Genomic DNA, 13,419 nt, shown 5'->3' with positions numbered 1-13,419 from the left:
TGTCTAAATAATGGAAACTGGAGCCCTCTAGTTCAGTTCCTAAACATAGATGGAAATTGCACCTTCGAATCAAGATTTTTCAAAAGCAACTATGATTTTGGGTTCCTCCGTGTTTGGGTGCCCCACTTGAGACATTGTAAAAGGGCCTAATTTTCAGGAAGTGCTGAGCACCTGGCCTTCTGAAAACGAGGTCCCTTTAAAAGTATCTCAAGTTGGACATCTGAAAAATGAAGGCACTCCAAACCACGGTTTGAAAATCTTGGGCTAGACCCACTGCATAGCAAGTCACTTCAGACAGAGTTTCTAAATTCCGTATTATATAGTTACAGATACACACACTACTTTTATCCATTCTGTAGACTGGTGCTTTCCCTATCTTTTGCTGTTACTGTTCATAATTCTATTTTCATTTGTTGTGAAACACCCAGAAAGCTTTGGCATAGCTGGAGGATTTGTCAATTATCTTATATCCTTCCTTTCCCAAAATGGAAATGAAGTTTTTCCACATGTGAAGAGTGACAGTTTCATGATGATCCTTTATACTGTTATCTCATAGCCTGCCATCTAAGTAACACATGGAGACTTCATCTGTTCCTGTAATTTTCCAGAGCCAGAAGAAATGACAAGTTAAAGACAGCTCTCAGGATGAACACTTTTTCCCCTCCTCCTGTAAGAAAAATCCAGATGCAGCTGCCTCTGGGTTGACTTAGGTGGCACAAGGAGGACAAGTGTCTTGTGTAAGTGACTCAGACTGGATTAGAAGAACCCCAATTCTCCTCTGGCTTCCTGCCTTTGGTTCTAACCACTAGACCACATGGACTCTGGAATGAAAGATACTTTCACGAAACAGCTCTCTACATACTGTGTCTCTGACTATGTTAACCAATGGTGTTACCACAGGACTTCACATACTGTAACTGGTATTCCTCCTGTGCTGTGCTGGTTCATACCACTTACCAAGCAGAGCATGAAGGTAAAAAGCTAACAACACCGCATTCTGTGTAATTCTGGCACAATCCTGGAAGGTTCTGAATTAAGCATCTATGGGATCCAACAAGATCTAAAATTCTGATGTGTAACAGTACTTGGATCCAGCTGTTTTGTCTTTGAATATTGGAAGATCTACATTTCTCTCAGATTTTGCACTGTAGTCTGACAGAATCCAGGTGTTTCCTCACTAAACTTAGATATAGCAGAGTCTCTCTGGCTTCTCACTGATTGGTTTAGCTCAGAACAGGTCCAAGTCTTTTTTCATTGGACACCTATGGAATTATTAGAGTCCATGGGCCAAATTCAAAAGATCACAATGTGGTGAAAGCCGGTGTATGGTGAGTGTAAAGAACTTTGAATGTAAGGGAATCTAAGGAGGTATAAAATAATAGGGTTTATTTTAACCCACACATTCTTACTACTACACATTCCTATTAGTTGTTTTCCCATTATACTCTTCTCTGTTCATCCCTCATCCTGTAAGTTATTTAGACACCCACTTCCATGTAAGTCCCAGTACAGTGCCCTAGCCCAAGGACCTTGATACCTCAAGGTCAAAACTAGCTGGGGCTACAGAACAGACAAGATAACCATTTCCATTAGATTTGTTTTTGAGCAGGTTGAACTGAAATAGCTGGAGAAATTATTCAGGCTACTCAAAGCTTATCTATACTGTGGGTCTAGTCTGTTTTAACATCAGGGCAGCGGAATCTGTGTTAAAACCAAGTTTGAATCATTTTGGTGAATTTCTCCAACTTAGACACAGCCTAAACTTGTATGATGAAAGAAGGATCTAGTTCTGACCCAGTCTCTTGGAGAAATTCTCTTTAAGATTTTTGGGTGGCCAGTACATCTGAATCAAAGCAAAACAGAAATGAAATAAAAATCAGGACATGCCTTTCATGTTCATCCAACCATCACTGAATTAAAGTTAAGATGAGTAGCAAGGAAGTGAAGAGACCATGATGAGCTACAGTGGCCCAGAAGATGCAGGTGGGACATGGACCTCCCATTATTACTTGGGTTTCCATGCATAATTTTTCTGAAGACACCTTAACTACAAACAGATTTTTTTTATCTAGGTTGGTTTACTGTTGAGAAGGAGCTTATCCATTCTTTATGCCCATTACACAATTTCCCTCCTCTCCCATCCCAGTAACAAAAACTCTCTTGGCTTGCTCCAAATGAATCTGAATGCCTCCTGGCCTGTCCTTAGAAGCTACCAAGAATGTCTGGTGCTGTTTTCACTGGACTTTCCAGGTGCCAGTCTGGAATAATCATAGGCTAATAATACAGTACGAAAACAAAGTACCACTGAAAAGTTATTGAACTCTCCATAAGTTATTTCATCCAACTAATAGCAAACAAATTCCTATTATAACAACTGGATCACAGGACAGGAGTTCTCTCCAACATCATAGTTTCTCCAGATTCATTTACTTATCAATTCACTTTGCTTGACGGTTACAAATCACCAGAAATGCATGAGGAGACATTCCCTATATTTGTACATCTGGGGGGAAAGCTTTCTCAGCAGGGAGCACTCCATTCTGGGACTTGCTTCCCTCACCCTTGTTCTGGTGCTCTATACTCAATGACCTGCAGGGCAGGGTGCAAAGCCTATCTGTTTACTCAGGCTTTTCCTGAGGGGGTCTAATGAAGCGAAGAAGACTTCTTTTTCTGAGGTGGGGAAAAGAGTTATTAGTGATGTTGACATGGTTTGTCAACGCCATTGATCCTGTGTGTGGGGTGTTTTTAAAGCTGTTCGTGCAAGTGCACATAGAGAGGGATGCTATATGCACAATAGAATTGGAAACATCCTGCCAAACTTATGCAACAGATGCCACCCCAATCAATTTAATGAGAGGCAGCACAGTCCAGTGGTTAGATCAGAGAGCCAGGATGGCTGGGTTCTGTTGTATTAATTTAGATGAAATGAATGGGCCAAAGGTGTCAACATAACCCAGTTTACTGTTCAACATTAAACAGTGTTAAACAAGGGTTAGGTATACAGAGACCTCAGCCTGCTTAGCCCCATGACACAAACACTATTAAAAATTCCTTTAACCTTTTTATTAAAGATAAGGAAAAGACAGAAAATCAGTTAATAAATTTGAAATGTAAAGTATTAATTATGGCTTTCATTTTAACAAACTTTTTGTCCTCTTTCTCTTTAGCTGGAGAGAACTTTTAGAAAGAAAAGGCCCCAAGTGATTAGAGCACTCTCATGAGAGGATTTGAATAGGGGTCTCCCATCTTTCAACTACTCAAGGGGCGGGGGAAACTGAACTCGGGTCTCCCACATCCCAGGTGAATGCTTTCACCTCTGGGCTAAAAGTTATAAAGTTGGTGGCACTACCATCACCACCTCTTCCAGCCATTGTGTGTGGAGTAAGACAGGCACCTCACTCATTCTCGCAAGGTATTACTTAGATGCCTTAGATGCTGACTCTAGGCAGCAGGTTCCCATTTGTGGATTGCTAAGCAGAGCTAGGTGCCTCCATGCAGCCTGGACTTAGGTACCTATCTTCATGACATTGGCAGGGTTCAGTACACATTCCTCTGGTGGGGATCTGACATGGGCTAGGTTAGGCAGCTCCCCTCCTCACATCCCCAGCTGGGTTGCAATGAGAGAGAGTGTGACGGGTTCGGTCACAGAGACCCCCTTGGGACTGTCACCTGATGTGTTGAGATTACCTCTGAGCCCATTTTCCCTGCCAGCTTGGGACTCCAAAACCCTGTCTTGTTGAGCCAGACGTGCTAGCCTGCTGCAACCCAGAGTCTGGTCCACGCCCCCAAAGGTGCAAACTTAACTGAAAACAGCTCAGCAGGTACTTATCTCAAGCACCCAGACACCCAGTTCCCAATGGGATCCAGACCCCAAATAAATCCGTTTTACTCTGTATAAAGCTTATACAGGGTAAACTCATAAATTTTCCACCCTCTAACACTGATAGAGAGAGATGCACAGCTGTATTAATCACTTACTCTGGGTTTACTAATAAATAAAAGTATAAAAGGTAGGATTTAAGTGGTTTCAAGTAATGACAGAACAAAGTAAGTTACTAAGCAAAATAAAGCAAAAACATGCAGGTCTAAGCCTAATATATAAAGAAATTGATTACAGGTAATATCTCAGCCTCAGAGATGTTCCAATAAGCTTCTTTTACAGACACGACTCCTTCCTAGTCTGAGTTCAATCCTTTCCCCTGGTACAGTCCTTATTAGTTCCAGCAGACATCTTAGGTGGAACGGAAACTAGAGGTTTTCTCATGACTGGAACCTCTTTGTCCTGCTCCACCTCCTTTTATCGCTGTGGCACAAGGTGGGAATCTTTTGTGTCTCTGGGTCCCCACCCCTCCTTCTAAATGGAAAAGTACCAGATTTAAGATGGATTCCAGTATCATGTGACCTGGTCACATGTCCTGGGAGACCTCATTCTTCATTACCCATGGGCTGGCGCACACATACACAGGAAGGTTTGCAAGTAAACACAGCCATTTACAACCAATTGTCCTAGTCAATGAGAGCCATCAAGATTCTAAACCACCATTAATGGCCCACACTTTGCAGAAGTACAATAGGACCTCAGATACAAGAATGATATGTGCATACAAATAGGAGGAATATATTCAGTAGATTATAACCTTTGTAATGATACTTTACAAGAGACCTTTTGCATAAAGCATATTCCAGTTATATCATATTCACACTTATAAACATATTTCCATAAAACATATGGAGTGCAACATCACAGAGTTAAGTGGTGCAGAAGGGCTTCCATAGCTAGGTGTATTTCACACTTCAGGCCTGATCCAATTCCCACTGAAGTCAAGGTGAATCTTATCATTAAATCCCATTAAAAGCTAAACAGGACTTTTGTGATCAGGGATCTTAAATAGTTTTTGTTCTATTTTTAAAGGCAGCAGGGCTGGTGTGACCACTAGGCGAACTAGGTGGCCGCCTAAGGTGCCAAGATTTGGGGGTGCCAAAAAGCAGTGCCCCCCAATTTTTTTTTTTTACACTATTGCTCCCAGCGGGGGAGAGGCCGCTCGCAGCTGCGTTAGCACCTACCTCTGCGGGCGTCCTCTGCAACTGCGGGCCCCGCCGCCTCCCTCCGCCGCGCCCCACATCACTGCCCATGCATGTCCGTCCCCCCCTCCCCCACACCAGCCTGGAGCCACCTCCTCCCTGAGCCCCAGGCTGCTGCATCGCTCCCTAGCCTGCTCCCTCCAGCTCTGGCAGTCCCGGACCCCCTGCTGCAGTAGTGGCTGCTGCCCAAGGGCTGCCGGCTGCAGATTGGAGCGGGTGACATCAGCCTGCCTGCAGCTGGCCCTATTGACAGCAATGCAGCGGCGGGAGGGGAGGCGGGGGAAAGGAAGAGGAGACCGTGGCCATCGGTTCACCTGCAGGGGTTAATCATGGCCCTGCCAGAGGATACAGGGTTAAAGAGCTGCAAAAGTGTAACCGTCCTCAGCACGTGCCATCTTCCAAGGCTTCATCCCCAGCTATCCCTGCAGCCCTGTGGAGCAGGTAAAGAGAGCCCCATTTTGGGGGAAACTGAGGCAGAGAACAGGGACATGACTTGCCCAAGGTCACCAGGGGAGTCATTGTCAGAGTCCTGCTTTGAACACAGGAGATCGAGGCTCCTAGTTCTGCACTCAGACCATTAGACCAGAAGCCTTCAAGCCCTGAGCTCTGCACCTGCCCACACAAGGTGTTAATCTGGGATTCAGGGGCAGCACACTGCAAGTTTTTAGTGAAGAAACACGGCTGTCTTGAACCCTTATGGCTACAAGGAAAATCTTCCAAAGGGCGTCTAGCTGACACAGTTCTGTCTGCCTGAGTCTGCAGCCAGCCTGGGACAACAGCTCTAGGAAATGTGACAGTAACTGTTAAGTCTAATTAGGACACCATCAGAGCCAGATTTTCATGTAACATGGGTGACCAGTTGTGTGGTGCACAACCACTGCAAGTGTGCGAGCAACTCAGGTTAAGTGCAGCTGAATCCTGGGCAGGCTGCAGCACCCAAGAGATTTTTGTTCTCCCACTGAAAGACAGCAGATGCATCAGTAACTTTACTAGGTAGAAGTTTAGTGACCACATTAGGGCTATATCCTTCCCACTCCCAGCATTGGGCCAACTGCCCCTCATCATTCTCCTGATTGTTTGTATTGTTATTGATGGGAGATCTGCTGTGGACTGAGGGGTGTATATGGACCTGCCTTTGCAGGCTCAGTCCTGGCCCAGCATTCAAAATAAATTGCCCTGAGTTTCAGAAGTACTGAGAACCCTGGAGTTCCCACAGACATCGGGGGAACCGCAGGTGCTCAGCATCTCTGAAAATCAGGCCCAGAATGACACTGCCCTGGGCCAGAGCTCTCAGAGTAAGGGGCTTCAGCAGCGATTGGCGTGGGGCAGAGTAAAGCAACCAGGACGGTCATGATGGAGGCTGGAACACTGTCCTCGCCTCACAGCTGTGGGGAAGACAGGCCTTCAGACACCCCCTCCCGCCTGCATTGCATGTGCCAGCCCAGGAGCAAGGAACCATTTCACACCTTAGCACTGGGGGGAGCTGAAGCCCAGAATGGGGAAGTGACTTGCCTGAAGTCATCCAATGAGTTGGTGCCAGAGTGGAGAATAGAAGCTAGATCGCGACTCCCAGCTTTGATCCCCAAAACAGCCTTTTCCAAATCCATGGGGGGCGGGGGGCCAGGAGGGACTCTAGCCAGGTGCAGGAGACCCAAGGCCATTTATTTTCATTAACTATGTAGACTAAATAATGAAATTAATACATTTTCAAGCCGAACGTATATTAATTCTAATGAACAATGCCACATTATGCAGTATACATTTTTTAAAGTTTATAATAAGCAATGCTCCGGGGGGTAAGGAGAGGAGGGGGCGCAAGGTGGAAGTTTCGCCTTGCACCGGCCCTGGTGCAGTGGCCTTTAAAGCACAACTTGCAGTTCCAATAAATGCTGGACTGTTTGCTCATGTCACATGGGACTGCAAAGAACGGGCCTTTTTCTGCCCTGCTACTAGTGGAGAGCTAAGTGAATATTGCAGCAGCCACCCACTCCCCCGGTAAGATTCTGCATCCTGGAATTTGTCCGGTCCTAGGATTTCACTATGCCATTTCTCTATAGCACACTCACTTCCTTAACTTTGGTCAAGAAAACAACACACATTGTTGGGAATCCACCACAGTTCCCATGATTGTTAAGTAGTTAGCTGATCCTTCTTTAATTAATCTTCCCAGAGACAATTACATCTGCTAGAAGAAATGCATCCTATATTCCTAGAAACAAACTCTTATTCCTATAAGGCAATGAGATGGGCAACTAAAGCTGTCAATTCTCAGTCTAGCGCAAAAGCACATTGATTGACCCCTTATGGTACGTTTTCTTCTAAATCTTGACATACACTCCTTTCTTCTTATATCACTTCATTTTCCCCATTCCAATTCTCTTTTAGGATGGAGAGTTATACATGTAAAGCATGCCGCTTTTATATATGATATATGCTGCATGTCAGGATTAAAATGAGCCATATCTATTGTTAGTCTCCATGGGACTGTGCAAAAATCATGCGGAATGCTCATCTTTTTCACAACATACAGACATTCAAGGTCTCAATTTTTGGCAACACTAAAACATATATTTTGTCTTTCACCACTTGGCGGCTTTAGCTAGGGGCTAGTTGAGCATCTGATGATATTTGTATAGAAAGGGGCCAATCTTAGAATCTTTGATCTGGACACCTTTGAATTTCATGGGGGATGGGGGAGAAAGGGTATTCAGAGTCAAATTTTGGATCTAAAGCAACCCATTCTCGCTTTGATTCTGGGTCAGATGCACCACTTGAATGGGACTAATTTTCTAGCTTTCATTGAAATCTCGTGAGAGCTCAGCTTTTTGGGGGGTGAGGGGAGAGGTGGTAAAGAAAACCTAAACAAAATAACCTTTGTGATATTTTGGTCCATGCATTTTATACCCAAACCAGGCTCCGATTCAGACTTGAACCCTAAACCTAAATCTGACTTTAATATCACCTGCTACCACTTGGGAAAAGGGCAACAGCACTGGTGTCAAGAGAGCACCAGTGGTGTGAGAAGAAGGGTCAGAGCGTTCATACTCAATGGTTGAGGGTTTCAAAACAGTATAGGGAATTTAGACCCACATCTTCCATTAGTCATTAAAATTAATGGAAAATTTGCATCTAAATCCCTGAGAAGGCTTTGAAAAGTTCGACCAATGCAGTTCAGAAGTTGTATCTGTCATGCAAAGCTTCCCAAGATATTTTACAGAGTTGAATGGGATTTGTTTTTAGTATAAAGTTAAATTGCTCATTTGGGAAAACATTATGCAAATGAGTCAATTAATAAAATTAAGCAATGCATTTAGAGGCTGAAGTACCAGTAGGTAAGCAGGAATAAGAGCACAAAGAAGAGCTAATGCAGCTGGAATGAAAGTGTAAGTGGACAGAGGCAGCAGCTTCCTCAGATCTGAATGTTTATATTTTGTTTTAACATTTGTGAAGCCAAGAGATAAATGAAAGGGCAGCGGTAGCAGCCGCCAAGGATCTAGTCTCTCTTATGCTCGGGACCAGAAAGCCTCTTTGAAAAGATAGCATTTATGATAATCTGTTAGCTGATACAAACCCAGGCACCCCCACCTCCAAGTGTTTTGTATTTTTCTGTTTTCAGAGTAATCCATTTGCTGGCATAATCATCAAACTTCTCCTCAGCCCAGAGGCTCCAGTTACAGAGTCTGACTACTGTGCAGTGGAGTGCAAGCCAGGTTAGTGTTAAGCAAAAAGTCAGATTCCAAAGATTGCCAGTACTTAATCCTGTATCATTAAACAAATGTATTTGTTAGGAATATTCCACAGCTTTGAAAATAAAAATATATATAAACACAACTCATTCTGTTCCATGGGGAAAAAAAGTCTTTATCCTTCATGAAACTAAATTTGTATTCCTGCATGGAAAAAATCTGAAAATTGCACTGAATGGCAGAACTGTCAAAGAAGGGCTCTTTCAGCCTCTGAACAGAATGGCTTGTTTTGTTATTACGATTCCCTGGAAATTGGTATGTAGTCATCAGTTGAATATAAACTTTCATCAGAAGCATCTGAAAGATTCTTGCATTTACATTCCAGAAGAGAAGAGTTTAAAAAACTCCAGACAGTTGAAAGTCTATTTATCTATCTACAGTGATGAAGTATGGCTTAGTCAACAAGGAGCCTTTTTACTTTAATACAACCATGCACCAAATGGGTTTTTGATTGAGTAGTGTTGTTTAGAACAAAGATAAACTTTTATAATAAACCCTGCAGCCACTTTGCCTGTCAATGCCAAAACTTTGCCAAGGTTCACAAAATCTTTCCAGCAGACCTGGGCTAAGATTTCAATCAACCTCTCATTTTGGAGATGCAGTTGGTGTTGTCAACTATCATCATTTTAGCACAACTCTCATGATATTTGGCACATTTCTTAAAGCCGCAGCTCCTGGAATCAGGTGAATACATTTAAAAAGAAAAAAAAAAAAGTTTATGTCTCTCTCACGGGTGTGGAGAAGAGCTTGAAAACACGTACCCAAAGACTTGGAAACCAGAATGCAAATAAAATTAACCCAAAATGTATCATTGTTTTTTTTTTTTAAATAATCTCATGATTCGGGAATTTTTTAAACATGTGGGGTTAGCAATATTGTGTGTATATTTTTGCATTGTGACCAAGTGAAACTTGACAGTTCTGTCTTAGAACCTGGATTTTGACTCTTTCGCTTTGAGATTTTGGATCTGAATAAAAATGGAAAAGTGGTAAAATGAAGTGGGGGTGGGGGACTTTTCAAAATCTCTTGCAAACCAGAAGGACTGATGACTTCCTTTCAGAAACAGACCGGTGTTACTAAATTTTGATCCACATCCAGATTTTGAAACCATCCCACCCCCTAAAAAACCCCAAAATAAAACCCCAAGGGAATGTTTGGATCCATGATTTTTGTTTGTCCCAGAATAAATGTAGGGAATTAGACATGATATACGGATCCCGGTTTCATCTAACTCCCCCAAAATATGGAGAAACAATGAAGGAGGAGGAGCTGGATTTCGAGTGGGCCCATCCCTGTGCAGCCTTGGGGGAAAAACTGTAGAGAGGAACCAGTCAGAGATTCCAGCTGGTCGGAGCAGCTGCAGAAGCTGTCAAGCAGGACAGGGACCTCTGAACTTTCAGAGAACTTTCTACAGTTTTGAGGGGACTTTCCCTGCCCTGTGCTGATTGGTCCAACCTTCTCCTTTCCCACCCCACACAGTCTCTTCACCTCAGCTTCGCTCCACACCTACCCCTGCCCATTCCAGGTCCTCTATCCCTTCAGTTTCTAGTTAGCTTATCCCCTGCTAACTAAAGCCACACACAAAAAATAATCCATAGAACTAACGTCATTTGCTGCAATCACCTAGCTCTGCCTGTGTGTTCTACCATTCCCGCACCCTGTATCTCTCTTGGCTATTTAGATAGAAAGCTCCTCAGGGCAGGGATGGTTATCTGTGATTGTACAGCATCTAGCACAATGGGGACCTATTCATGGTTGGTCCTTAAGCACTACTGGACTAAGTCTGAAGATTAACACATAGGTATTTTCCATGATCGGCTTTAAAACACACCTCCCCCCAAATCACACCAAATAGCCTACAGAACAGCAGTGGCAACTTCACCTACAGCCAATTTAAAAAACAGCAGCTACAATTTAAGCTTTAAACAGATCCATACCTGAGATCACTCTCTGGCTTCATTAACACCATTTGTTTTTCAGCACTCCTATTATCTTTCCCCTTTCATTCTTTAGGTTTTTTCTTCTTCCTCCCACACAGTAGCTCTTTCATCTGTTTTCAGTAGATGTAGCTTTACCTAATTAATTGAGGACTCAACAAGTGCACTTTCTAATTCAAGTAAATATGCCTAAGGTTGGAACAGTGGGCTGCAGTGTTCCCTGATGTTCCTTCCTCAGGAACAGGATATCACGGGCTCCACCTTGTATGTGCCAAATTAGTGCATTAAATTAGTAGAGCACAAAAAAAAAAAAAAAAAAAAAAAAAAAAGCTCAGAGGATCAGTTAAAAAGGATTCTGAGCAGTGGGAATTGATTGGTCATTACAAAAAAGTCTATAGGGGCCTGACTCTTAGCCATTGAAATAAATGGGAGTTTTGCTATATTAGAAGTATAATTTCACTAGGAATGGGCTTCAAACACACACACGCCTTTTCAATTCGAATGCAGTGGCCCAGTTTTCATGCAATAGGATGTGGGTGGTTCCTGTACTCTGGTCACACTGCGGGAGAAGAGGGCTCTGTGCATCTTGTGTGGCTCATGGTAGAGGCAACATTTAGTAACGAACGAAGGAGATAAGTACTGTGGTTTCTCTCCATCCTACCTTTGTCTGCACAAGAACCCAGCTCAGATACAGTCCGCTCCAGCTTCTGGAAATGTCTAGTTCACACGGGGCTTGCTCAGAGGCATCAGGCCAGATTTTCAAAGGTATTTAGGCACCTAAAGATGCAGATAAATGTCTAGTGGGATTTTCAGATGTGCCTAAGCAGGTTAAGTGCCCAACTCCCATTGAAATCAATGGGATTTAGGTGCCTAAAATTTGAAAATCCCACTAGGTGCCCATCTGCATCTTTAGGCACCTAAAAACCTTTGAAAAATCTGGCCCATGAGAAACTTCCCATACCAAGATTATATCTTCCTGTTTGCTTGTGCTAGTAATTGGATCTCTGTTTACACAGGCCAGTTGTGAAATTCAGATCTGGATAACAACAATTCACTTCCCAACACTCCAAAAATGTGCGGATGTTTGGATGTGGAGACTCCAACTGGCCCTAGAGCAATGATTAAGCTTTCAGATGATGTTCCCAGAAGTACACATTCACAGAAATATAATGCTCTTCAGTTATAATGGACACATTTAAACAGAGAATTGAGTATTGAATACATTACTTTCCTCAACTGGGTTACACGTAGGAAGTCACTGGATAAAATTCTACAGCCTGTACTATGAAAGAGGTCAGAGTAGATAATTGCAATTGTCCCTTCTGGACTTAAAAGCAAAGAAGAGGTACAAAAACAGATTTCCCAAAGCAAACCAAGCTAAGTACATTCTTCTTTGGTTATAAATTACCAGAATGTGGATAATAGGCATATTTTATTGCATTTCTAGGGGGAAAATAATCACTCCTTTTAGATACTACATGGAGAGCACGGTACAGAAACCTAGAGAGATGAAAAAAATACAGGTACAAAATGAGTAAGAAAAGTCACTGCTTAAGAATCAGCCCTTCCTGAGCACATACCACCTGAGAATCTCAAAGCACTCTACAAAGTGAATTAAACTTCAAAATAAAGTGTGCAAACATAGGGTCTGATCCAAAACCTGTTGAAGTTAATGGAAAGAATCCTATATACTTCAATGTGTTTTGGATCAGGCCCCACATAAGGCACCCGTTGAAGGGTGTCAAGTCAGGTTCTAATTCCACCCCAGTGATCACATCTGGGACCTTTATGGGTGTCAATAGTACTCAAAGGAAGGAAGGAGTTGGGATAGAGAGAGGGCACAGGGGAATGAGATGGCAGAGTTAGGGAGTTTTAAATTTTCTATCAAATAATTCTCAGCAAGCTGTAAACCCCCAGCTTTGAATAATTAGTCCAGAAAACAAAGTTTGCACATTCTTACAGTTGTTTACTCTTCAGGAGGCTGGACAAATAGTCAGAGATTTGGGTGTTCCCCCACCCCATTTCCTTCAGCAATAAGGTTTGCTTAGTTTTTAATCTCGTATTTCCTGCTTTCAAAATGAATTTAGATAAATAGAAATGTAGGAAAACAAACGGAGCTGTCAGAAAAGATTTGGAGTTAGTCTCTAGTTTTTAAACATAAAATTCATATTCAGTCCAGATCCCAGCTCACATGCACTCCTGCTCTCTACAGAACTGCAACCAGGAATCCAAAACACCCTCAAAGCTTGGTTTAAATGTGTCTCTGGATTTGAATTTAGCAGCTTGAACTCATCTGTATGCCTGTCATATACTCTTTGATTCAACTACCTCTTCCACCTACAAAAGTCTCTGGACATTGCTCAATCAGAAAAAAAAAGCTGGAACCAGAGATGTTCCTGTTATAATAAATGAGCACTTTAGATTATTTCTGAAAGCTGTCACAATCATGATCAGTTTTACAGGGGAAGAACGGAAATGCTCTCTCTAGTAGTTCTCTGGAGCCCCCTGAATTCCACTATAAATCTTAAAGTGTCCATATGTCTTTCCACAGCATAGAATTAAAGCCCATAAACGGTAACTCCCCTGAAGTCACAGACAATACTGTCTGATTCATCCTAGCTAAGAAGTAAGGCAGCAAGATACAGAGTGCATAA

The 13,419-nt window shown here is 42.7% G+C and overlaps 1 protein-coding gene across 1 annotated transcript in view; it reads right to left on the bottom strand.

Annotated features, from left to right (window-relative positions):
• LOC117867266 (collagen alpha-1(XXVII) chain B-like) overlaps window positions 1-10,943 on the bottom strand; it is a 261,780-nt gene extending 250,837 nt beyond the window's left edge. Inside the window, exon 1 of the mRNA XM_034752150.1 lies at window positions 10,766-10,943. The gene's annotated coding sequence lies outside the window, so the exon portion shown is untranslated. The remainder of the gene's footprint in view (window positions 1-10,765) is intronic.
• Window positions 10,944-13,419: the final 2,476 nt, after the last annotated feature.

Source organism: Trachemys scripta, chromosome 17, assembly GCF_013100865.1.
Source record: "Trachemys scripta elegans isolate TJP31775 chromosome 17, CAS_Tse_1.0, whole genome shotgun sequence".
Taxonomy (NCBI): domain Eukaryota; kingdom Metazoa; phylum Chordata; order Testudines; family Emydidae; genus Trachemys; species Trachemys scripta.
The sequence above is the reverse complement of the archived record's forward strand: the minus strand, read 5'-3'. Positions and strand labels throughout refer to the sequence as shown.